Raw genomic sequence first — 24,225 nt, 5'->3', positions numbered from 1 at the left:
AAAACAAGGCAACGGTGTGCTATAGGACCTCGTTGACGCCTCCAAGAGGTCGGGTAGGCTGTTTGGAGTGTTTATCTGACTGTCCCACCCACTTTTAAAACCAAAGTTGCACCCCTGGGGTTAGGTAAGGGTTATGCTTAAGATTAGGGTAAGGGTTAGGTAGCGGTGGCCTGTCCATTTGGGGATTAAGGGCGGCACCCCACTTGTGAAAAAAAGTACAAAACTTGTGATTGGTAAAAAACAAAGTTCAAATATTCAAAGTTCAAATATTTATATAATTCATGGATAAATATATTTGCACAATATTGTCTCTCAAATACATCGTTATAGTTGTTGGTTAGCTAGCTAGCTAGCAAATTCTTTGCCATATTAGCATTGACATGAAATCCGTCAAAACACTTCAAACAAAACATGGTATCAAGAACAAGATGAAACTAGCTGAGTCATTTACGATTCCCCACATGGCAGTTTCTTGTCATTGTTGGTATTTATCTGGGCATCCAGAATCACAACAACTCACCGACTTCTGCCCATTGAAGCGTGCACATTGTTTTTGTGACGTTGTCAGCTAACCCATCTATGAGGGGGAACTGTCCCAATGAAATCACATGATTTCATTGCATAAATTATAACAGCACAAAGTAAATGGACCGCCCTAGGGTGCTCAAATGTGCATCCATTCAGTCAGAACTTCTGGGTCTCCTCTAGACTCCATCTCAATGAGTCTCTCACACCAGACAGCTTACTTCCGCACGTGAGACTAGATCTGCTCAATTAGGAACAGATGGCGCTAAAGCAAAAAGCTAACTGTAATTAACTTGTAAATACATCACCATTACCGTCATGGGATCCTGGGACCTGATAAACTGGACATCCAACTACATCCAACAAAAGAGTTGAAGGACAGAAGGATACACTAGCTAGAACCTACTCATCGTGGATCTAGTAGGACAAAAAAAGCATGACAAATATTCCTTTCCCCCCATGTTGTTCATCAGGTTCTACTGTAGGTGACAGGGTGACATGTTGCGTGGACTAAAACAGCATAAAACCGGGTGTATCACAAAGCACGATCAAATTAATTTGCCATCTACTGTAGAAACATTGAAATAGTTTGATCGATTTTCTGAGTCAACTTAACCAGTTATCTACCTTTGATAAGCAGCTTGCTATGTACTTAACTCCCATGCCAATTTTCAGTCTTTCTAAACTAATATCTGACTAACTCGGAAATGTGAAGTTATTTCATATAACTGGAGAGCGCATCATGCTTTCTGACATGATGTTAGCTAGCTATCCCCAGCAATCACTGTTGTATTCTCACCAGTGCATTTGTGAGCTGGCTGCTCATCTTAAACAGTAGAATTGAATCTGTTCCAAACAGTGGTAGTCATTAGGTTTTGACATGCAAAAGTGAAATAGGTGTATTTATGCTGTTGTTCAAATACACAGATCACTTTATATATATTCTCAAAGAAACTACTGGTAGTTCGAAAACTTGGCATCATATTTCTGTCATGCCGCTTTGTTAACTCCAACCACCACTCGCCCCGGGTATTCAGCCAATCAGCGGCCACCAATGGGGTAGGGCCGTCCCAAGGATCCCGGATTGCAGTAACCTTTGACGCACTGGCACCATTGGCTGTGAGAAACCATGCATGTCATAGCAGAAAAAGCACTGCGTGAAAAAAAACTGAAAATTAAACTGGTTCCAACTGGTGGTGGGCATTGACCCGGCTCATGTGGAACTATTCAGCTAAAAGACAACGTTCAGCTAGGAACTAACACATCTCTAATGTAAAGCTACAAAGTTGACTGCCATTATGTCAGACCGCCACATGTGAGTTCAAATACATTTTTACCTGACCAAATTATTAGATGGCCAGCAGAAAAAAGTATGTTTTTTAAAAGCACTGTACAAATGTGTGTGGACCAGAAAAAAAGTATATCTCCTCACTATCTATTGTTCCTGTTGTAAGGAATTACAACCTTCAGATACTTTTTTCCTAACTTATATGCAGATAATAGTTGTCTGGAGCTCAAAAAGCACTTATAGAGTGGCGCAAGAGTCTAAGGCATTGCTTCTCAGTGCTAGAGGCGTTACTACAGACCCTGGTTCGATTCCTGGCTGTATTACAACCGGCCGTGATTGGGAGTCCCATAGGTTGCACAGTTGGCCCAGCATCGTCCTGGTTAGGGTTTGGCTGGGGTAGGCCGTCATTGTAAATAAGAATTTGTTCTTAACTGATTTAACTGGTTAAATAAAGGTTAAATAAAAGTAACAGTATGCCAACCAGGGAGCCAAACGAACGGCTCTTTCACAGATGCGATTCCTTTCACCAAAAAGAGCCATTCAAAAAGAGCCGTTCGTTCGCGAACGACCCATCACTAGTTCCAACGAGTCCCCTGTCGGTCAATTGCCCTCTATATATCACCAACACAACATTGCTTGCTCAATACAAAGAGAACGCGGATTCATAAAGGCGCACGGTGATTTGTATTTATTTCTACTACCATTGGAGCGGTCCAAGGTGCTGAAACATGAATCAAAGTGCGGGAGTAGCCCAAAATGTTCGTCGTTACTCTTCTGATGATAAGGTAAGCAGCGATGTAAAGTGAGCTGTTATTTCATATGGACGGATATTTAGCATGCACGGATTTGTTACTTATCTTTGCAAGTTTGTGAATTGGTTACATTGTGACTCGGGACCCCATCCCCAAGCAGTAGCCTACTGAGTAAACACGTTTCCAAGGTAGGGAAAAGCCTTCTGTTTTTGTTATCTTTGATCAACTAGGTTAGGCTATAAACATGAGTTTGTGGGACTCCTAGCAGGCACAATTAACGAACACCTGATAGAGATGACACTGTTATCAATCATTGTGCGAAATTGCGTTCATGTCTGCCAATTTCTCACAAAGAGTATGGTGGTTGTATTACTTACAGTGCTTTCAGAAAGTATTCACAGCTCTTGAAAAAAAAATTCTCACATTGTGTTGGGTTACAAAATGGGATTAAAATTGACTTAATTTTCATTTTTGGTCAATGCTCTACACAGAATGCTCTGTAATGTCAAAGTGGAAGAAAAAGTGTTACATTTATTTAAAAAATATGAAAAATAAAAGACTAATATATCTTGAGTATTTTATCCCTGACACAATACATGTTAAAAAATACCTTACTGTTTACAGCTGTGAGTCTATTTGGGTAAATCTCTAAGAGCTTTGCACACCTGGATTTTCCCATTGTAATTTTTTTTAAATATTCAAGCTTGGTCAAGTTGGTTGTTGATCATCACTAGAAAGCCATTTTTTCTTGATTTTCAAGCCAATTTGATATAAAAACTCTAGCTAAGACGCTTACGAACATTCAATGTCATCTTGGTAAGCAACTCCAGTATAGATTTGGCCTTGTGTTTTAGGTTAATAACCTGCTGAAAGGTAAATTCATCTCACAGTGTCTGTTGGAAAGAAGACTGAAACAGGTTTTCCTCTAGGATTTTGCCTGTGCTTAGCTGTATTCCGTTTATTTGTATCCCCAAAACTCCCTAGTTCTTGCCAATGACAAGCATACCCATAACAGGATGCAGCCACCACCATGCTTGAAAATAGTGGTACTCAGTGATGTGTTGTGTTCGATTTGCCCCAAACATAATGACTTGTATTCAGGACAAAATGTAAATGTTATTATTATTTTTTGTTGTTGCAGTATTACTTAAGTGCCTTGTTGCAAACAGGATGCATGTTTTGGAATATTTGAATTATGTACAGGCTTCCTTCTTTTCATTTAGGTTAGTATTGTGGATTAACTACAATGTTGTTGGTCCATCCTCAGTTTTCTCATATCAACCATTAAACTCTAACTGTTTTAAAATCACAATTGGCCTCATGTTGAAATCCCTGAGCAGTTTTCTTCCTCTCCGGCAACTGAATTAGGAAGGACACCTGTCTCTTTGTAGTGACTGGGTGTATTGATACACCATCCAAAGCCTAATTAGTAACTTCACCATGCTCAAAGGGATACAGTCAGTGTGTACTTTTTATTTTATTTTTTACACATCTACCAATTGGTGCACTTCTTTGTGAGGCATTGAAAACCCTCCCTGGTCTTTGTGGTTAAATCTGTGCTTTAAATTCACTACTTGATTGAGGGATCTTACAGCTAATGGTATGTGTGGGGTACAGAGATGGGGTAGTCATTTAAAAAATCATGTTAACCACTATTATTGAACACAAAATTATGTGATTTGTTTAGGACATGTTTACTCCTGGAGTTATTATAGGCTGCCATAACAAAGGGGTTGAATACCTATTGACTCAAGACATTTCAGCTTTACATTTTTTAAAATAAATGTAGAAACTTTTCTACAAACAAAATTCCACTTTGACATTGTGGCATGTGTAGATAGATCAGTGACACAAAATCTAAATGTAATACATTTTAAATTGACGCTGTAACACAATTTGCAGTTTGGTTCTGCATCTCTTTCAATTAGGCTACCGCAGAAATATCGGTCTGTGTGTGTTTGTATGTTTGTGCGTGTTTGTACGTGCGTATATGTATGTATAAGAGCGCGCGAGAGAGTGATTATTATCTATTTCACATGTCAATAAACCTCTCATTATTGAATGAGGAGGTGAGAGAGAGAGAGTTTGTACGTGTGGGTATGGGGGAAGGCAGAGAGGAAGAGGTGAAGCGAGAGGGATAACAGGGCGTTTTTTCATATTTCTTCGCTCACCATGCGATGAGTTTTTGTATGGAGGTCAATGAGCGTGTAGAATTTGGTTAAAACATGAATGACTTATTTTCTATGTGTGGCTTATTTGATCGAATAGACGTTTCGTAATGATTACATTGTTACGGGTCTACTGACATAATAAGTAGGGCATGTGACATCCCGGAAACTTTGAGAAAAAACACGATATCGGAGTTGTGCCAAGTCGTCACGAGTTACCACAGTCACAAAGTCATAAACCCTACCTATTCCTACAAATGATCGTCTTAAATGTGCATTTAAACCTAACATTAACCTCAATAACACTGCCAATCGTATGTCTAACCCTAAACTTAAAATATGATCAACATTTTTTAAAATGTTTTTGTGAAGTTTTACGATAATAGCCCATTTCTACTTTGTGGCTGGGGTAACTAGTGGAAACCGTTGTGCCTGTTGGTCACAATCGTACATGACATTCCATTGACGAGAATGGTCCCACCTGATCTTGCCTCCGTCTTCCATTTTTGAAGAAATGCATTTTCATTGTTAGAGCAGCCACTCGAGTATCTGGCCAATATAATGGTTTAGCCTACCTATGCATTAATGCATTCACGTCTTTGTGTTTGTGGTGCATTACTGTTCGAAATGTAAGAGAGATAAATGATGTGTGTATGTGTTAAAAAAAAAACGAGCCTGGGATCATAAAAAACAATTAGGGCATGGACTCCCTGGAGTTTAAACAGATAAATCAAAGTGCACATCTCACCCAGGGCTATTGAATTTTGCATTTGCTTGCTGTCTTATTAGCGACAATATTTTGCTGTGGACTTGAGCGTTGCAAGTTTCAAAGCATCTACTGCAGTGACACACTTGGAACAATATCATGGATGCTGACACAATAGTTTAACCCCCCCCCACCCTTACACTTACGTAATGAACCTGCAGTATGGCAGGTGCTAACTATATTGACTGGGCAAAAAAACACAACCATGACAAGACCACCAGTCTATACCCAAGGGTTTTCCAGACGGTAAGTTGGATGACCCCCCAAATCCCACACCCTTACCTATCCCAACACGCTTAAACTTGCCTCAGGCCAGTGTGCTACTAACAATGTACATATACATACAGTAAGTGTAATTCAGAGCCACACTACAGAGCCACATCCCATCGCTCTCTACACTCTTAGAAAAAAAGGGTTCTTCAGCTGTCCCCATTGGAGAACCCTATTTGGTTCCAGATAGAACCCTTTTTGGTTCCAAGAAGAATCCTTTTGGGTTCCATGTAGAACCCTCTGTGGAATCCAAAAGCGTTCTACCTGGAACCAAAATGGTTTTTACCTGGAACCAAAAATGGTTCTATCTGGTACCAAAAAGGGTTCTCCTATGGGGACAGCCAAAGAAACCTTTTAGGTTTTAAACAGCACCTTTTGTTTCTGTAGGCGCTCTCCCTGTTGCCACTGCACTGATGATTGACTTAGTTTACTGAGTTTGAGTTGCTTATCTCATGTTAACATTGGCCATCAGTGTTCATCTTGGTACAAATGGCAGTAAATACCAAGATCTCAAACAGAGAAAACTCTTAAGATACAGTAGCTAATGTTTGGTGTGCAGTACAATTCTCTTTGAGTCTGGCACCATGAAGATGCATTCAGCCTAAGGAGTTGTAGATGGCCATTGTATCAATGTGTTTGTATGCACCGGTGGGCAATTTGTTATGTAAAGTAAATGTGGTGAAAAATGCTTTCTATTTTTGGATAGAGAGGGACTGCATGGGTTGTTGTTGGAAAGAGATATGAAAAAATCATTCAAACTAAACTCTTAACTCCCATGATGATTCACTCTGCCCTGACAGACAAGGAGCTACTAGGTCAACAGTTTGTGTGTTGTTGATGTTTGTTGTTGACACGAGAGTGAGGATAACAGAAATGTTGTTCAAAGTAAACCCTCCTCAAAACAACCCTGCTTTGGCCAATAACGTTTGCCAATAATTTGTTTGCCAAGTGGTTGACCTAAATGTGCATAGCGAATCCAGATAGACATCTAAAAGCTACCGACACTATGGATTCATAATGATATACACTGAGTGCCACTTCAGTCAGTGTAGATGAAGGGGGGAGACAGGTTAAATAAAAATCTTAAGCCTTGAGACAATTGAGACATGGATTGTGTATGTGTGCCATTCAGAGGGTGAATGGGCAAGACAAAATATTTAAGTGCCTTTGAACAAGGTATGGTAGTTGGTGCCAGGCGCACCGGTATGGGTGTGTCAAGAACTGCAAAGCTGCTGAGTTTTTCACACTCAACTGTTTCCCATGTGTATCAAGAATGGTCCACCACCCAATGTACATCCAGCCAACTTGACAAAACTGTGGGAAGCATTGAAGTCAACATGGTCCAGCATCCCTGTGGAACGCTTTCGACATCTTGTAGTCCATGCCCCAAATAATTGAGGCTGTTCTGAGTGCAAGAGGGGGTGCAACTCAATATTAGGAAGGTGTTCCTAAAGGTTTTGTACACTCAGTGTATCTACAGTGTTTTGGGATTACATAGGCATTCTTTAATTATGATATGCACAATTTTTAGAGTTGAGGTGTAATCACATGAGTTCAGCCACTAGACACATTTGTAAATCCTTGAGATTGGGTCGACATTATGTTACGTAACCTGTGCCAGATGTATGACCGAGCGAACATGACAACTGAACAAAAACTAAATGGAAACAATACCTTCTGTAGAATGAGATTTACAAACTATTTTTCCATAAGGGAGGTCTTAGGCTTTTAGCCCTCAGTAGACTTTTAGTTCCTGCAGTATCTCCTAATCTCTGACTCCCCATCATGATCTACTGACACCATGTTGGTAGAGATCAAGAGAAAACATGCAACACACATCTTGGTGCATCACCACAATTGCTCTTTAGCGACACCCAACTCAAACCAATTGTTTCACTTCCAGTTGTCTTTGAGGAGAAAAAATGCCCCACTAAATGTACTTAAGTACGGTGGTGGACAAAATACACTTTAACTGAAATGTAAAAGTTAAAGTAAATGCTATACATCAAATTATAGGTGACATGATTTTCTTGTATTCCTTCTTTTCACTCTGTCACTCTTGTATTTTTATTTATTTACAGACAGACAGGGGCAGACTCCAACACTCAGACTTAATTTACAAATGCAGTATTTGTGTTTAGTGAGTCCACCAGATCAGAGGCAGTTGGGATGACAACTTGTTATATTGATAGGTTCATGAATTAGACCATATTGTTGTCCTGCATTCAACATGTAATGAGTACTTTTGGGTGTCAGGGAAACTGTATGGGAGTGAAAAGTACATATTTTCTTTAGGAATGTAGTGCAGTAAAAGTAAAAGTAGTCAAAAATATAAATAGTGAAGTACAGATACCCCCCAAAATGACTTAAGTAATACTTCAAAGTATTTCTTAGTTACTTTACACCGCTGTCCCCACTGTCAAACCAGGCAGGTGTGTTTGAAGTGAAGTGTCACGCCTTTCACTGCACCCATTTTTAAACTGTCATTTTCTCTATTTGCTACCCAGTATTTGTTTTGCTGTGCTCTTTCAGTGTCAATGCTACACAAGGGCGGCATAAGCAGGGGATCAGCTGGAGAGACCCAATCTCTACGCTGAAGCAGATGTTTACGATTTCAGTTTCCCAGCAGCATTTCTCTGTTTGTCTAAATGGCCGTGTGGAGGCCAGGATTCAGATAGGGAGAGAAGAGAGAGCATTCATGCCATTCAGATATGTCGTGTGATTTATCAGAGCATAAGTGTCTAAAATGTTTTCTTCGTGGGTGGGTGTGGGTAAAAACATGGAAACTAACAGACTTGTAAAGATGTGGTCTCTGGGAGCCTTTCGTGTTCTGGATCACGCAATTGTGTCCATATACAGTGGGGCAAAAAGTATTTAGTCAGCCACCAATTGTGCAAGTTCTCCCACTTAAAAAGATGAGAGAGGCCTGTAATTTTCATCATAGGTACACTTCAACTATGACAGCCAAAATTGAAAAGAAATCCAGAAAATCACATTGTAAGATTTTTTATGAATTTATTTGCAAGTTATGGTGGAAAATAAGTATTTGGTCAATAACAAAAGTTTATCTCAATACTTTGTTATATACCCTTTGTTGGCAATGACAGAGGTCAGACGTTTTCTGTAAGTATTCACAAGGTTTTCACACACTGTTGCTGGTATTTTGGCCCATTCCTCCATGCAGATCTCCTCTAGAGCAGTGATGTTTTGGGGCTGTTGCTGGGCAACACGGACTTTCAACCTCCAAAAATGTTCTATGGGGTTGAGATCTGGAGACTGGCTACGCCACTTCAGGACCTTGAAATGCTTCTTATGAAGCCACTCCTTCGTTACCTGGGCGGTGTGTTTGGGATCATTGTCATGCTGAAAGACCCAGGCATGTTTCATCTTCAATGCCCTTGCTGATGGAAGGAGGTTTTCACTCAAAATCTCACGATACATGGCCCCATTCATTCTTTCCTTTCCCCGGATCAGTCGTCCTGGTCCCTTGCAGAAAAACAGCCCCAAAGCATGATGTTTCAACCCCCATGCTTCACAATAGATATTGTGTTCTTTGGATGCAACACAGCATTCTTTGTCCTCCAAACACGACGAGTTGAGTTTTTACCAAAAAGCTATATTTTGGTGTCATCTGACCATATGCTAGTCTCCCAGTCTTCTTCTGGATCATCCAAATGCTCTCTAGCAAACTTCAGACGGGCCTGGACATGTACTGGCTTAAGCAGGGGGACACGTCTGGCACTGCAGGATTTGAGTCCCTGGCGACGTAGTGTGTTACTGATGGTAGGCTTTGTTACTTTGGTCCCAGCTCTCTGCAGGTCATTAACTAGGTCCCCCCGTGTGGTTCTGGGATTTTTGCTCACCGTTCTTGTGATCATTTTGACCCCATGGGGTGAGATCTTGCATGGAGCCCCAGATCGAGGGAGATTATCAGTGGTCTTGAATGTCTTCCATTTCCTAATAATTGCTCCCACAGTTGATTTCTTCAAACCAGGCTGCTTACCTATTGCAGATTCAGTCTTCCCAGCCTGGTTCAGGTCTACAATTTTGTTTCTGGTTTCCTTTGACAGCTCTTTGGTCTTGGCCATAGTGGAGTTTGGAGTGTGACTGTTTAAGGTTGTGGACAGGTGTCTTTTATAATAACAAGTTCAAACAGGTGCCATTAATACAGGTAACGAGTGGAGGACAGAGGAGCCTCTTAAAGAAGAAGTTACAGGTCTGTGGAGTCAGAAATCTTGCTTGTTTGTAGGTGACCAAATACTTATTTTCCACCATAATTTGCAAATAAATTCATTAAAAATCCTACAATGTGATTTTCTGGATGTTTTTTCCTCATTTTGTTTGTCATAGTTGAAGTGTACCTATGATGAAAAGTACAGGCCTCTCATCTTTTTAAGTGGGAGAACTTGCACAATTGGTGTCTGACTAAATACTTTTTTGCCCCACTGTATATATCAAGTGTCTTAAGAAGTGTCCTTTCACAGTTTCACAGTTGGACTACACTGAGTGTACAAAATATTAGGAATTCCACCCTAATATTGAGTTGCTCCCTCTTTTGCCCTCATAACAGGCTTAATTTGTCAGGGCATGGACTACAAGGTGTAGAAAGCGTTCCACAGGAATGCTGGTCCATGTTGACTCCAATTCTTCCCATAGTTGTGTCAAGTTGGCTGGATGTCCTTTGGGTGGTGGACAATTCACATGGGAAATGGTTGAGAGTGAAAACCCAGCAGCGCTGCAGTTCTTGACACACTCAAACCAGGGCGCCTGGCACCTACTACCATAACTTGATCAAAGGCACTTAAATCTTTTATCTTGTCCATTCACCCTCTGAATGGCACACATACAGTGGTTCCTCCTTTAAAACTTGATGCACCCATCCCGTTACCGGGATCATTTTCGTCAACATCCGCTGAATTGCAGAACGCCAAATTCAAATTCAATTACTACAAATATTACATTTTCATGAAATCACAAGTGCAATATAGCAAAACACAGCTTAGTTTGTAGTTAATCCACCTGGCATTGTCAGATTTCAAAAAAGCTTTTCGGCGAAAGCATACCACGAGTTTATGTAAGGACATATCTCTCAGTAGACAAAACATTACAAACAGCTAGCAGCCAAGTAGATTGCTCACGAAAGTCAGAAAAGCAATCAAATTAATCGTTTACCTTTGATGATCTTCGGATGTTTGCACTCACGAGACTCCCAGTTACACAATAAATGTTCCTTTTGTTCCATAAAGAGGATTTTTATATCCAAAATACCTCCATTTGGTTGGCGCCTTATGTTCAGAAATCCACAGGCTCGAGCGGTCACGACCAGGCAGATGAAAATTCCAAATAGTATCCGTAAAGTTCGTGGAAACATGTCAAACGTTTTTTATAATCAATCCTCAGGTTGTTTTTACAATATATCATTGATAATGTAGCTTCTTCAATAAGAGAGAGAGAGAAAATGTCTGCTCCAAGCTTTTGCATATGCAAAACGCTGCTGGCACCCAGCCATACAATGACGCGATGTGATCTTCTCGCTCATTTTTCAAAATAAAAGCCTGAAACTATGTCTAAAGACTGTTCACACCATGGGGAAGCCATAGGAAAAGGAATCTGGTTGATATCCCTTTAAATGGAGCGAAGGCAGGCAATGGAACAGAGAGCTTTCAGAAAAACAGCACTTCCTGGTTGGATTTTCCTTATCAGTTCTGTTATACTCACAGACAATATTTTGACAGTTTTGGAAAAATAAGAGTGTTTTCTCTCCTAATCTGACAATTATATGCATATTCTGGGCCTGAGAAATAGGCAGTTTCATTTGGGTACATTTTTCATCCAAACATCAAAATACTGCCCCCTACACTCAACAGGTTAAAAGTTGCGAGCTTGCACCGCAGAACTTAGAAGTACCCAGCGTCACAGGCTTCATATCTCCAGACCACCACAAGGGGGAGTTAGAGCACTCATTATGCGTTTGGGTCCCAATGTTTTTATATGACCAATCATATCAAGTGGTTCCATTGACGAATTTTGATGCAAGCCACCCGTCCCTGGTGACGTTCTTCAACAAAGATGTCTGACAAAACATTACGGTGGAACCAAATGTAAGTAGTTATAACATCATAACGTGTCAAGCATAAAATGTACAATTGAGAAGAATATATTAGTTAATGGAGAGATACACTTTTGTGCATATTTTTTAGTTATAAATTAATTTACGAAAATTTAGCAAGTTCTCTGACTAGTTAACATTAGCCTGCTAGCTAGTGTTAGGAGAATGAATTTGTAATTTGTGTTTAATGTCCTGAGATAACCAGGCTTCGTCTTGTGAAACAGTGGATGTAAAGAATCTAGCTAGCTAAAGCATTTACTGCAAATTGAATGTACAATTGTGTAAGCTTGCCATGCAATGCAGCTGAAGTAACATAGCTAGCTAACTACACTGCTCAAAAAATAAAGGGAACACTTAAACAACACAATGTAACTCCAAGTCAATCACACTTCTGTGAAGTCAAACTGTCCCCTTAGGAAGCAACACTGATTGACAATACATTTCACATGCTGTTGTGCAAATGGAATAGACAACAGGTGGAAATGATAGGCAATTAGCAAAACACCCCCAATAAAGGAGTGGTTCTGCAGGTGGTGACCAGAGCACTTTTCAGTTCCTATGCTTCCTGGCTGATGTTTTGGTCACTTTTGTATGCTGGCGGTGCTTTCACTCTAGTGGTAGCATAAGACGGAGTCTACAACCCACACAAGTGGCTCAGGTAGTGCAGCTCATCGAGGATGGCACATCAATGCGAGCTGTGGCAAGAAGGTTTGCTGTGTCTGTCAGCGTAGTGTCCAGAGCATGGAGGCGCTATCAGGAGACAGGCCAGTTCATCAGGAGACGTGGAGGAGGCGGTAGGAGGGCAACAACCCAGCAGCAGGACCGCTACCTCCGCCTTTGTGCAAGGAGGAGCAGGAGGAGCACTGCCAGAGCCCTGCAAAATGACCTCCAGCAGGCCACAAATGTGCATGTGTCTGCTCAAATGGTCAGAAACAGACTCCATGAGGGTGGTGTGAGGGCCCAACATCCACAGGTGGGGGTTGTGCTTACAGCCCAACACCGTGCAGGACGTTTGGCATTTGCCATGGGGGGCCGCACAGCCCTCCATGTGCTCGCCAGAGGTAGCCCGACTGCCATTAGGTACCGAGATGAGATCCTCAGACCCCTTGTGAGACTATATGCTGGTGCGGTTGGCCCTGGGTTCCTCCTAATGCAAGTCAATGCTAGACCTCATGTGGCTGGAGTGTGTCAGCAGTTCCTGCAAGAGGAAGGCATTGATGCTATGGACTGGCCCGCCCGTTCCCTAGGCCTGAATCCAATTGAGCACATCTGGGACATCATGTCTCACTCCATCCACCAACGCCACGTTGCACCACAGACTGTCCTGGAGTTGGCGGATGCTTTAGTCCAGGTCTGGGAGGAGATCCCTCAGGAGACCATCCGCCAACTCATCAGGAGCATGCCCAGGCATTGTAGTGAGGTCATACAGGCACTTGGAGGCCACACACACTACTGAGCCTCATTTTGACTTGTTTTAAGGACATTACATCAAAGTTGGATCAGCCTGTAGTGTGTTTTTCCACTTTAATTTAGAGTTTGACTCCAAATCCAGACCTCCATGGGTTGATCAATTTGATTTCCATTGATAATTTTTGTGTGATTTTGTTGTCATCACATTCAACTATGTAAAGAAAAAAGTATTTAATAAGAATATTTCATTCATTCAGATCTAGGATGTGTTATTTTAGTGTTCCCTTTATTTTTTGGAGCAGTGTATTGACTTGCTTATTGTGTAGTGGAGGATAAAAATAACTGTATGCCTATGGATGCGTAGCTAGCTACAGTATGTTGCCGATCTGTGGCTGGACCCTGAAACGTTTGGTATGAATATTTGTTCAGAACCTTTCTATGAACCTCAGCTATCATAGTTGTTGTATCAACTTCAAGTCTGAATGGCATTAATCAAGCCTATGGATAGAGTAGAATATAATAACTTTATTGTGCCAAGGATGCAAGTTCTATATACATGTAGTGTAGTTATTACTACCAATGAGATTCCCACATTGTGGCCTGTACATTGTATATATTCACTGATCATGTACTCTTCCTTGGCAAATAAAGGTGTGGTTCAGGTATGAATCTCTGAGACATTCTTTTTCAGTCATATCCAATACCAGGTGTATCAAACTCTATTCTTTGAATGATGCTGTGTCTGCATGTATGTATTACAATTATACACTGCAACAGTGTTTACCATTCCTGCTCCTGGGACATCAATGATTACACATTGTAACTATGCAATAGACTAGAAACATTTGTAATTCATATATACAGAAAAAAAACGATGCATATCTAACTCCCTTCATCTGCATTAATCTGAGGACACAGGATAATATTTCAATGAGATACTTACTTTCAACCAGTGGAGAATGTGAAACGCTTTATTGAAAGAAGTTCATTATCCAGGTGTTATAAATACATAATACATGCATTATAATTATAATAATTGCAATATTATATTATAAATACAAATTCAATCTGTACTTCAATGCACATATGGTGTGAATTATAAAACAAGGAAGAAAGATGAGGTGGGGAGAGAGGTATAGAAGACAGAAAGGGAAAGCGGTAAGAACAGCGGCAGACAGCATATGATTAATTAATTACAGTGCTACCCTAATATTCTCTCAGTTCACCACAATTGCGGTGTCTCCTAACCATCGGGCCAACTGGGGACCCATTGCTGGTTATCTTAAGAGTGGGTGAGGTGGCGATGATGGAACTGGCATCCTCTCTCACATTAAAACATACCTGCAGATGAGAGACCGATGGATAGAGGGAAAGGCGTGAGATGGGAACAAGAACAATTTGTTGCAAGTTGGGAAGTGGGGCTAATAGCTGAACAATAGACTATTCAACCTTTACTAAAGAATTGTCTAATAGCTGAGCTAGATGTGAAAAAATAACTATCACAGACCAGATCTGCCCTAACGACTAAGGGGTAGCTTGCTACTCAATGTAATAAAGTAATGACTTTTCAAATAAGTTACCTTACACAATATGTTGGCTGCAATTTGTTAGTTAAGCTGTCTTTACGAACCACATAGCATATCATTACAGCAGTATGTACTGGTATGTTAGCTAGCTACCTAGCCTACAGTTAATATACTGGAAAGGTAGCTATCTAACTACCCAACGTTTATTGACTTGATTATTCCAGTCATACTTAGCTTAGCTAAATGGTATAGTCGTTGTGCGTTCTCAATGGACATTCGGGGGCTTTCGTAAATTCGCTCTGGCTATCTATAGGGTGGACAATAGAATGAGTCAAAATTCACCCAAGGCTGAAAAACGGCTTAAGAACGTTGGCTAAGCTGGAACCCTAGTGCGAGCCCATAGCAAATTAATGGAATCGAACATTCGCAGAGCCTGTTTTGACTGGAGTGATGCTTAGAATTACATTTCGCCTAAATGGCACAAAAAAATGTATCCTTTTTATTTTACCACTACAATCTGTTCGTCAGACGAAACTGGAAAAAACTACTTGTGTAGAAAGTAAACATCCACACCTCGATGGTGTCAACTGTGCTTATGTCTGCATAATGAGAAAGTAGGGGAAAATACATCTTCTGACTATTTATGGTCTAGCGATCGACGACAAACTCGCTGCCCAGACATACATAATTACAAAGAGGAGATTCTTCTGATTAAAATGGTGCCCGACTTGAAGAAAACAAAATGCACACAGTTGTCACGCCCTGGTCTTAGTATTTTGTGTTTTCTTTCTTTATTTGGTCAGGCCAGGGTGTGACATGGTTTTATTTTGTGGTATGTTTATGTATTGGGGTTTTTCGTAGGTTTTGGGATTGTGGCTTAGTGGGGTTTTCTAGCATAGTCTATGGCTGAATTGGTTCTCAATTAGAGGCAGGTGATTATCGTTGTCTCTGATTGGGAACCATATTTAGGCAGCCATATTCTTTGAGTGTTTTGGTGGGTGATTGTTCCTGTCTCTGTGTTAGTTGTCACCAGATTAGGCTCAGTCACTTTGGATTTTCTTTTTTCATTGTTTTGGAAGAGAAGAGAACGAGCGCCATTCTCCTTGCGGAGATGGTGCTAAATACATCAACACGGTCGGTCCCTGGGATTGGGCTGGCCAACACGATTCGTTTTGCTTGGAAGGAAAAGGAGTTGGAGCCTTTAGGACGGGAAACTTTTGGAAGGATAATATTGATGGGGATTCTAAAGCTGACGGTGAAGGACGTGTTTTGTTTCCAAGGCAACTCGTTGGAGGGAGCATACGATGTGGCACTATATACAGAGGAGAAACACGATGATATCCTGAGAAGGGCAAGAGCAGTGGGAGGCGAGAGGCCGATGAGCCACTATGAAATAACAAGCCTGGCGAAGAATAACTTTAGGGTTGTAACTGTCAACATTTACAACCCATACGTTAAGGATGAAGAGGTGAGGGCCTTTCTGGGGAGATACATGGATAACGTCTCCTCAGCAAGGCACCTCAAAGACTCCCTTGGGTTTTGGAATGGGAGGAGAGGCTTCCAGGCCCTCCTCAGAGAGGACCCAAAGGGACATGGTGGCTACCTCCATCCTCCTGCTATGTTCTCCCTAGGGGCTGACAGGGGGACGTTGTTTTATACACGTCAGCCCCCATTTTGCAGGCGCTGTATGGCCTACGGCCACATATTCGCCTCGTGCAGCACAAGAAAATGCAGATTTTGTGGATCTGAGGAACACGAGGCGAAGGATTGTGACAAGCCTAAGGCGTGCCACGGGTGTGGCTCGTCAGCACACCTGTGGCGGGGGTGCCCGGCTCGTCAGCGGTCATATGCGTCTGCGGCTGGGGGGGGAGCAGGAGCGGGGGATGGGGGAAGAAGAGGGGGGGAAGGAAGCAAGCCTCATGACCAGAGTACAGGTCCAGAGGGGAAGGCCGCAAGGAAGGAGGAGGAGCAAGAAGCGGCGGATGGAAGAGAGAAGGAAACGGAAGGCACGGGAGTAGGAGAACCAGGAAAAGCGGCGGAAGAAGGCAACCGAGTGGAGGAGCATGAGAGAGAAGAAAGCGAGGGAGGAGTGTTGGAGAAGGAGACGGTGGAAGAGCAAGTGGACTGGGGGGAAAGTGCCCTGGTGGAAGAGATGAGGGGTATGGTGGAGGAGCTGGTGGGGGGGGAGGGTGGTATCTCTCCACTACCGCCATCACCAAAGAAGAGAATGAAGAGGAGGGTGCGATTGGCCGACAGTGAGAGGGAGGGGATGGCCAAGAGAGTGATGGGGGTGGGAGAAACCTCTGGGTTGCTGCTGGTTTCCCCAGGCCCTCAACTTCTGTTGGGTGGGGACACACCTAACAAGACTCAGGACTGGGTACAGGAGGAGGTGGGGAGTTTTTTTGTTTGGGGACTCAGCCTCCCCGATTTTTTTCCAATCCAGCTGCAGCACTGGGGAGGGGGAGGATTGTGGGGGTAGACCCAGGGTGCAGGGCACCCCGGAGCCAAACACTATTCCTGCATCCTGGGTTGGTGAGATGGAGGAAGTGGGGGGGATGTCGGGAGTACGGATGGTGTTTTCACCGGTAGATATGGAGCAGGGGAGCATCGGGTGAGTCTCCTGTTTTTGTTTTTTTCTGTCTGGGTTTAGAATTTGAGTGTATTACATGATTTTATTTGATTCTTTCATGGGGTCTAATTTTACTTTTGTTACTTTAAATGTAAGGGGTTTAAGGGATTTTGTTAAGAGGAGGGCGGTTTTTAGTTATTTGGAGGGTGTGGGGTTTGATTTTTGTTTTTTACAGGAGGTTCACCTGAGGGATGGAGGGGATGTTAGTAGGTTTAAGAGGGAGTGGGACAAGGGGGAGTCGGTTTGGGGTATTGGGGGGGTGCACTCATCGGGGGTAGGGATTTTGTGTGGGCACAGGGAGGTAAAAGTGGAGGATTCTTTTGTGGTAATGCAGGGGAGGGTTATAGGGGTGGATGTCACGATAAGGGATTGTAAATTTAGATTAGTGGTGGTGTATGGGCCACAGGTGGTGGCAGACAGGAGGGAGATGGTGGACTGTCTGACGCCCCTGTGTGTCACAAATAGGAAATTAGTGATAGGGGGGGATTTTAATACAGATTTAGGAATAGGGGGGGATAGCAGTGCAGGCGCCATTACCAGGCTAATGGCTTGCCATGGTCTGGTTGATGGTGGTCTGCACACTACTCCGAAAATGGCCGGTCCTACATGGCGCAACTCCAGGGGGGTTGAGCGGAGGCTCGACTATATTTTTGTACCCAGGTCTTTGGGTAAGTTGTCTGGGCGGCTGTTGCCTGTTTTCTTTTCGGATCACGACGGGGTGCTCCTGCAGGTGGGGTCTCCAGTCTGCCTCTTTGGTAGGGGGTACTGGAAGTTAGATCGGGATGTGCTGGAGGAGCAGGCTTTTGTTGACAGGTTTTATGATTTCTTTTGGAGGCTTGAAGGCCTCCGGTCCATGTGCGAGGGGGTGTTAGAGTGGTGGGAATTAGTTAAGGTGAGGATTAGGGCTTTTATAATAGGGTATTGCAAGAGGAAAAAAAGGGAGGAGAGGAGGGAGGTGGATCGTATCCAAAGGTTAATTGAACTCGAGTATGAGGCAGGCAACCTCGGCGGGTCGTTTGACTGGGAGAGATCCGCTACCCTAAAGGCGCAGCTCAGGGAGTTGCAGGAGCGGAAGGCTCGAGCTTTCCTGGAGCGTGCGCATAGTGGCTTTCTAGAACACAATGAGACTTGTTCCGCTATGTTCTTTAAGTCGGTTAGGGCCAGACAGAGTAGGAAGGTAATGCATGGCATTAGGGAAGAAAATGGTAGTATAGTTAGAGAACCAGAGGATATGGTCAGGGTGACAACTGATCATTTCCAAGGTTTATTTAAGGAAAGGGAAATAGATGTAGAGCAGGGAAATGTGTTTTTAGAACACTTGTCCAGGCGGTTGCCGGAGGACATTAGAGAAGTGATGGAGGCCCAGATTTCACTAGAAGAGGTTGAGAGCGCTCTTAGGAGGATGGGAAAAGGGAAGGTGCCTGGGATGGATGGGCTGCCGGCTGAGTTTTATCTCAAGTTTTGGGGTATACTTGGACCAGTGGTCCTCGAAGTCTTGAAGGCCATCCTTGAGACGGGGGTCCCGGGGAGATCAATGGCTGTTGGTGTGCTGTCACTTTTATATAAGAAGGGGGAAGTAACAGACCTTGGCAACTGGCGGCCATTGACCATGCTGTGCGTAGATTACAAGCTACTTGCAAAGGTTTTAGCAGACCGGTTGCGCACAGCCCTTCCCTACGTCGTTCATGAGGATCAGACGTGCGGGGTAGAGGGCCGCTCTATTAGATGGAACCTACAGTTAATCAGGGACTCCATCGCTTGGGTTGAAGATAGAGGACTGCCTTTAATGGTAGCAGCGCTAGATCAGGCGAAAGCCTTTGATCGCGTGAATAGATCTTTTTTATTCAGAGTGTTAGGTCGATTAGGATTTGGGGAAAAGTTCATAGGATGGATTCGTACATTATATGTCGGAGCGGGGTGCCGAGTTAGTGTAAATAGTCACTTGGGTGACGTTTTTGACCTCTCGTCTGGGGTCAGGCAGGGGTGCCCACTCTCGGCTCTCCTCTTCGTTCTGTACATGGAGCCTCTGGGGGCTGCCATTAGGGCAGACACAGGGGTGGAAGGCTTGTTGATCCCTGGAAGTGGTGGGCTGCGTGTTAAGATGACGCAGTATGCCGACGACACTTCCTTGCTGCTGTGCAAGGACTCGTGCCTGACAAGGTCCCTTGCCATCTTTGGGGATTTCACCCGAGCGTCGGGAGCGGTTCTGAACCATGCAAAGTCTTCCGTCAAGTTTTTCGGTAGATGGCGCGGTAGAACGGATGTGCCCGGGGGGTTATCTCTCTGTGAGGGGGCCCTGAGGATTCTCGGGGTCCATTTTGAGACCTCTGAGGTTGAAGTTGCCCGAGTAGGTTTAGATCACAGGCACCTGTACGAGGAGGCCAGAAAGGCAGGGAGTCCGGTGCCTGTAGTGGGCATCTCGGAAGTGGTCTGGGAGGGAGTGCAGACGCGGGGTCTGGACAACAGGCTCAAGGACCTGAATTGGTTGAGCCTCCATAGGTGCTTGCCGGTACGTTCCATCATGTACCGGTATAGTTTGGTGCAATCCCCCACCTGTCCAAGATCCTCTTGTGGCAGGGAGGAGACTGTGCGCCATGTCTTTTGGGACTGTGCCTTTGCCGGAGTAGTATGGTCTAGGGCACGGGTGTTGTTAGGTTTGGTAAGGGGGGATTTTGTATTGACGTGGGCCAGGTTAGAGAGAGGTGTAGGGAGAGCGAGAGGGACGGATAGGGACAGGTTTCTGCTCTGGCTTCTCATGAGTCTCTTTAAACGGGGGCTGTGGGAAGCCAGACAGAACATGGTGAAGACAGGGAGAGATTGGGGGGTGGAAGGGATAGTGAGGAGGGTGGAAGGAGATTTGAGGGGGAGGATGAAGAGGGAGGAGAGGAAGTGGGGGCAGCATGCTGCTCGGGAGAGGTGGAAGGGGGGTTTAGGGCTGGGTGTCATTTAGATTTGTAAGGGGATAGATTAGGGATGGGGAGATAGGGAAAGGTATTTTGTAGGGTGACGGGAGGGAAGATGCTCCCCTGAGGTTTTGTTTGGGGTTTATGTTTAGTTAAATTAGTTAAATTAAAATACCATTATTTGAGTATGTATGAAAATTATGAGTTGTAATGAATGGTATTGAAGATAATAAATTATTTTTTATAAAAAAAAATAGGCTGTATAGGTTTTCACGGTCCGTTTGTTGTTTTTGTATTGTTTGTTTTTTCATCATTACGCTGCATTTTGGTCCGATCCTTGCTACACCTCTTCGTCAGAGGAGGAGATAGAAGAAAACCGTAACAACAGTGAGATATTTGGAGAAATAGACCGCCATGATTCTCCATAGGAAAACAATGGGAGGAGCTCAGGATACCAAAGACTAAAAGTATTTTGCAGCTAGCATTTGATGACAACCGAGCTAGCTGCCCAGGCTTACATAATTGGAAAGAGGAGATTCACATGATTAAAATGGCGTCCGTCTTGAAAAAAAATATTGCGAGATATTTGGCGAAATAGACAGACATGTTTTTATCTGAATAGATAAATATTAGCTAATATTAATCAAATGAATTAAGCCAAATTTCTTATATACTATGTTATTACAAAATAGTTTTAAAATTCTCTGGTAATGCCAATATGGAATACTATCAAATGCTTCTCAAAGATGCCCTCTCGTGGTCAAACTAGCAATAACTTGCAGTAACAGAAAAAAATGGCTGAGAAAAACTTCTTAGGGATTGGCGTCCCATCAATGGGACAGTTGTAAATCATGCAGCGCCTTGTGTCAAGATCGCAGATTTTAGAGAAACAACAAATGTTAGTACATATAAGTGTCTTATATTGGCTGAAAGCTCAAATTCTTGTTATTATAACTCCACTGTCCAATTTACAGTAACTATTACTGCGAAATAAATGCCATGCTATTGTTTGAGGAGAGCTCCTAACAGCAATAGGGCTCCTAACTTTTTTCACAGCGACAGGTTTGATAAATTCACATTCTGAAATCTTGCTCTGATTTACCATCCAAAGCTTCCCAGAGATAACATGAAGTGTCGCTTTGTTAGATAAAATCATTTTTCATATCCTAAAAAAGGTCCATATAGCATGCACGATCGATTTTGTATTTCCACTCGTTCAATTTGCAAAGAAAGGAATCTGTGAAAATCTAACCCTAAATGTTGTTTCAACCGGTCAAATCACATTTGTATGTATTCATCAGAGATCCTAGAACGTAACCAGACTTCACCATATCATTAGGGGTGTAGTATATCCTATAGGACACCATATTTGTTCAGAGAGCAACGCCTTCATGGCACGCCGATGACGCGGCCGGTCTTCATTTGATCGACTGTATTTTTGTCAAATATGCACCAATCAGGGTCAAACAAAGCTAGCTAGATAGCCAATCTATGGTCTTTACGGGAGTATCCGGAAACCCTGTGTCTGTTGCAAAATGTAAGTGCTAACCTTTTGCTACAGCATGCCTTTTCCTTTTGGACAAAAATTATAAGAATTACAAGAGTTACAAATGTTGAACTTATAATATAAGTCAGTTAAAAACAAATTATTATTTTCAATGACGGCCTGGGAACAGTGGGTTAACTGCCTTGTTCAGGGGCAGAACGACAGGTTTTTATCTTGTCAGCTCAGGGATTTGATCTATGCAACTTTTCGGTTGCTAGTCCAACGCTCTAACCACTAGGCCTCCTGCTGCCCCGGCAGAGTGATGACAGAGTGAGAGACTGTTTTGTCAATATGAAGGAGAGAAGGGTGGCTTTGGCATTTCCCTAAAAATAGGGTGATTCAACATGTTTTTCTACTTGCACGAACACACGCACACAAAAATCTGAACAATGGACAGCCACATCATATTTAGCTTATGTGGATTGTACTAAATTGTATTTGGTATCTTTTAGTTGTCACTGTATTAGACTAAGCAGAGCTGATTTGATGATTTTGAAATGTTGAAGTTGAGAAATGGTGCCGGAATAGTAGAGGCAGCTCCTGTTTTCTTTACGACTTGTGGTAACTCTGTGATTCAAAATCAATAGTAGTTTAGTGGTCTGAAAATGTCGGAAACAGCTAATTGCTTGACCATGCTATAGGTCATGTAACTGTCTGTTGCTGTATATGCAATATGATTTGTAGACTTCACTAGACAGAGGTGTTGTCTTCTTATTAGGCCTATACACTGCATTCGGAAAGTCTTCAGAACCCTTCACTTTTTACACATTTTGTTACATTACAGCCTTATTCTAAAATGGATATTATTTTTTCCCTATCAATTTACACACAATACCCCATAATGAGTTTTTTGAAGTTTTTGCAAATGTATTAAAAATAAAAAAACATAAATACCTTAAGTCTTCAGACCTTTTGCTATGAGACTCGGAATTGAGCTCAGGTGCATCCTGTTTCCGTTGATCATCCTTGAGATGTTTCTACAACTTGATTGGAGTCCACATGTGGTAAATTCAATTGTTGGACATAAGCTGGAAAGGCACACACCTGTCTATATAAGGTCCCACGGTGGAAAGTGCATGTCAGAGCAAAAAACAAGCCATGAGGTTGAAGGAATTGCCTGTAGAGATCCAAGACAGGATTGTGTCAAGGCACAGATCTGGGGAAGGGGACCAAAATGTTTCTGCATGGTGGTGGCAGCATCACGCTGTGGGAATGTTTTTCAGAGGCAGGGACTGGGAGACTAGTAAGGATCGAGGGAAAGATGAACAGAGCAAAATACTTCTCTAGTGATTTTTATTCACGCACAGCTACTGCTGGTCAGTCTCAAATCATATCAAAGTTTATTTGTCACGTGCGCCGAATACAACAGTGAACAGTGAAATGCTTACTTACAGGCTCTAACCAATAGTGCAAAAAAGGTGTTGGGTGAACAATAGGTAAGTAAAGAAATAAAACAACAGTAAAAAGACAGGGTATATACAGTAGCGAGGCTATAAAAGTAGCGAGGCTACATACAGACACCAGTTAGTCAGGCTGATTGAGGTAGTATGTACATGAATGTATAGTTAAAGTGACTATGCATATATGATAAACAGAGAGTAGCAGCAGCGTAAAAAGAGGGGTTGGGGGGGCACACAATGCAAATAGTCCGGGTATCCATTTGATTACCTGTTCAGGAGTCTTATGGCTTGGGGGTTGAACCTGTTGAAAAGCCTTTTTGTCCTAGACTTGGCACTCTGGTACCGCTTGCCATGCGGTAGTAGAGAGAACAGTCTATGACTGGGGTGGCTGGGGTCTTTGAGAATTTTTAGGGCCTTCCTCTGACACCGCCTGATGTAGAGGTGCTGGATGGCAGTTTAGCCCCAGTGAAGTACTGGGCCGTACGCACTACCCTCTTTAGTGCCTTGCGGTCAGAGGCCGAGCAATTGCTGTACCAGGCAGTGATGCAACCAGTCGATGTTGCAGCTGTAGAACCTTTTGAGTGTATTTCATGGAAAGAGCAAGTGTTCCTAATGTTTTGTACACTGTGTACATCATCACCAGAAAGTAACTGCAGAGTATTATCTCCTTTCTCAGAATGTTCATGGGTATTCAATATGAACTCGCAGCTGCATTCAGTAATGTCCTCATATTTCTTTCATCTCAGATGTGGAATACATGGACTCTTTAGTGCAAGATGGGGTTGGCTTATTTGCTGGGAATGGGTGAATCTTTCAGCTTCCACCAAAGGCCCCGGTAAATAGGCACAATTGCATGTCATACCAATGTTGTCCCGTAATGGGAAGCAAGAGTGCTTTATGTGCTAGTTTGATTTGATCAAACTCGGTATTTGT

The 24,225-nt window shown here is 42.8% G+C and overlaps 1 long non-coding RNA gene across 1 annotated transcript in view; it reads left to right on the top strand.

Moving 5' to 3' along the window:
* The first annotated feature begins 2,417 nt into the window (after positions 1–2,417).
* LOC109902356 (uncharacterized) overlaps positions 2,418–24,225 on the top strand; it is a 113,559-nt gene continuing 91,751 nt past the window's right edge. Inside the window, exon 1 of the long non-coding RNA XR_004203640.1 lies at positions 2,418–2,598. This is a non-coding gene — a long non-coding RNA (uncharacterized LOC109902356). The remainder of the gene's footprint in view (positions 2,599–24,225) is intronic.

This window comes from Oncorhynchus kisutch, linkage group LG2, assembly GCF_002021735.2.
Source record: "Oncorhynchus kisutch isolate 150728-3 linkage group LG2, Okis_V2, whole genome shotgun sequence".
NCBI classification, from domain to species: Eukaryota; Metazoa; Chordata; class Actinopteri; order Salmoniformes; family Salmonidae; genus Oncorhynchus; species Oncorhynchus kisutch.
Note: the sequence above shows the minus strand (reverse complement) of the source record. Positions and strands in the feature narration are given on the sequence as shown.